Below are 3,407 nucleotides of genomic sequence, written 5' to 3' on the forward strand. Positions count from 1 at the left end.
CATAGCAAACATTTTTTGAATGTTGATTAAAATACAATCACCCACGTAAAGTGCTTAGTACAGTATCTGCATAAACATAGTTAATGCTAGTTCATGCTGTTATGAATGGTTTAGAAGCTTCCTCAGAAAGTGTTGAAGAGAGCAGAAAGAGGCCAGGCAGGGTGGCACACGCCTGTAATCACAGCAGTTTGGGAGGCTAAGGTGGGCAGATCACTGGTGCCCAGGAGTTTAAGACCAGCCTGAGCAACATGGTGAAACCCTGTCTATATGAAAAAATACAAAAAATTAGCCATGCCTGGTGGTGCCTGCCTGTAGTGCCAGCTACTTGGTGGAGGTGGTGGAGCACGGAGGCAGGAGGCTTGCTTGACCCTGGGAGGTTGCACCACTGCACTCCAGCCTGGTTGATAGAGGAGACTGTCTCAAACAAACAAACAAACAAAAAAAAAAAAAAAAAAAAAAAAAAGGAGAGAAAGAGAGAGCATAAAGAATACTTTATTTGTTCAGTCAAAACATATTTGTTGATTAGCTGGTGTGTAGCAGGTGCTCTGTTAGGTTCAAGGGAGACAGCAGGGAATAAGAGACACATTTGCTGATGTAGTTTATAGTGTAATGAAGGAGACAGTTGTTGAACAAGCAACTGAATGTTAATCTATGTGCTGACTGCACAAAATTTGTGGAATAAAATGAAGTTGGCCACACTAAAAAATTCGAACTGGGTACCAGACTTCAGGTACCAGACTATAGTCCTTTATGTTGGTGTATTAGTTAAGGTAATGCTAGTCACTGTAACAGATACACCTTCACTAGCAGTGATAAGTACAAGAGAAGTTTATTTCCTGCTCTCATGGAAGCTAAACAGCTATCTCTGTTCAGCACGCCATTCTCCTCCAGGCAGTGTTTCAGGGACCCAGGTTTCTTCCTGGCTCTGTCCTCTTCCTCGCTTGGCTTCCAAGTCCTCTGTGTTTCTCTGCATCAACTTGGTAGGAGGGGTGGAGAAGAGGGCTTGGCAAAAGGTTTTTATGGACCAGGCCAGGCAGAGGTGAGCGTGACATGTACTTCCATTCTGTAGGTCAGAAGTCAGGCCACAGCCACACAGAACACAAGGGAGACTGGGAAATGTAGTCTAGGCCAGGGCATGGGAATCTCTGCTGCAGTCTGCCCTTCTGATCAATAAATCCCTTTCACCCCCTTCTTCTCATTCATAGATCACATTGACCCTTTTCCTTAAGAGAGAAACTCAAATCCCAGTTTAGCCCAATGTCTGAATCTCTGGGCGATACGTAATATTATCTCCAAGTCCAGATGCAGTATTTCATGTTCACTGACCTGTGATCTAAAAAAACAAGTTATCTGCCACCATCGTGCATGTCCCCCATATGCTATGATGGAATATAGATGGCACAAGGCAACAAGCACTCCCATTCAGAAACGGGCAGACTGGGAGTCACATGGCTGTCACTGGCCCATAGCAATTGTACACTCCTGCCTAACGGGAATGGTGAAGTCAGCTGCTCAGTCACGGCATTATGTTGATTAGACAGAAATTGAACTTCCTTATTTACTGCTTTCTGAAATCCGCTGTTCTTCTTGGCCCTTGTACTGTCAGAGTTGTAAAGCTTTTGTAATTTGGGGCTCCTGAGATTGGTTTCAAGCAGGATTTTCCAACCTCAGGACTATGAATATTTTTACCCAGATAATATTTTGTTGTGGCGAGTCTGTCCTATGTATTATAGGATGTTTAGCAACATTCAGGACCTCTACTTAATTTTTAAAAAATTTATAAAGAAAAGAGGTTTAATTGGCTTACGATTGTCCATGGCTGAGGAGGCCTCAGGAAACATAATCGTGGCAGAAGGCAAAGAGAAAGCATGGTAGCACGAGAGAGAGATCAAGGGGCAAGTGCCACACTTCAGAACCATCAGCTCTTGTGAGAACTCCCTCACTCACTATCAGGAGAATAGCAAGGGAAAAATCTACCCTGATCCAATCCTCTCCCACCAACAGCCTCTAGTTACTAGATACCATGAGTAGAGGCATTTCTATTCCACTTATGACACCAAAAAATGTCACCAGACATTGCCAAATGTCCCTTGGAGGGCAAAGGCACTTCCAGTTAGAACCACTGGTTTCAGGCTTAAACAAAGTCTTGGCTCATGGTTTCTTGGCAATACTATTCCCTCAAGATCTTACTAGGCTTCTGGTCTATACGCTTCCAGTCAGTTCCATGAGCCGTAACCATGGTCAAAGTTGTTTTCTAAACAAGAATGTTCTCGTCTAATTTATTTCTTTGCCTCCACATGTTTTGTTACTACGTAACATGATCTTCATCTTTATAGCTTCCAAAATCATTTTTCTTGTCACTTGTCACCACTAATTGGTTGAGCAGTGGGCACATGGAGGCTGGTTCTGGAGACTGGAAAGCCTCGAGCAGTGACAAAACATTTGCGATGGCTAAAAAGGAAGACCTCTAAACCAGGCCACACGTTTTGGATTTATGTTGCAGCAGCAACCCGCTTTAAATATAAACTGTGTTAGTTAAAGGAATGGTACAGAAGCACTCAGCTTCAGAGTATAGATTTCCCTATTGTTAAGGCACAAAAATAGGCCAAAGGTCTTTCTTCCTGGCCCCCTTTTCTTCTTGTTTCTCAATGAGTAGCTACAATAGCATGCCCAATGCTGGATCAGCTACCTCCTGGCTTGGAAGAGAAGTGGGAGCTGAGTTTTGGAGCTATGTGGAGTTCAGAGAAGAAGGGATATGTGGAGGGGGGAAAGCTCACAGTGGCAGAGGAGGTGAAACTGGAGGCAGCCTGGGGAGCTGCTGAAACGGACTGCTGATTTCTGGGGTTGGGTGTGGGTGAGATTGCACAGGCCAAGTTCATTCAAAAGGGCCAGAGTGGAATGAACACCACGAAAACCCCAAGACAGTTCATGAACCACACAAGCTTTGGTTTCTTAGCCTCCGACATCCCATTTAATATTTGTATATATATTTTAGGTTCAGTGAAGAGGAAACAAAAATCATTACTATTTCATTCTTGCTATACGAGTAATAAAAAATGAAACCGGGGAAAATATCCGTTCATCAGGAAAATGCTGAATATACTATGATATACTAGAGAAATGCTAAATATATGATGATACACTAGAGTTTCTCATACTAGAGGAAACGATGCCATAGTTTAACTCATGCGTACATTGTAAAACCATTTACACAAAAAGAAAATCCCACAATGCCATATGCTGAGTCTGAGGATGTAGTTATATAAGTAAATGCAAAGAAAGAGGTTTACGGACTGATAATTGCGGCTGAGCCGGAAGAGGAAGTAGGGAGTGGTGACATGGATTGGGGTGATTGCTAATTCCCTCTTTCTTTCTCTCCTTCTCTCTCTTTCTCTTTCTTTTCCTTC

The sequence above is a fragment of the Sapajus apella genome, unplaced genomic scaffold (assembly GCF_009761245.1).
Source record: "Sapajus apella isolate SASKATOON/1434 unplaced genomic scaffold, GSC_monkey_1.0 scaffold5, whole genome shotgun sequence".
Lineage (NCBI taxonomy): Eukaryota > Metazoa > Chordata > Mammalia > Primates > Cebidae > Sapajus > Sapajus apella.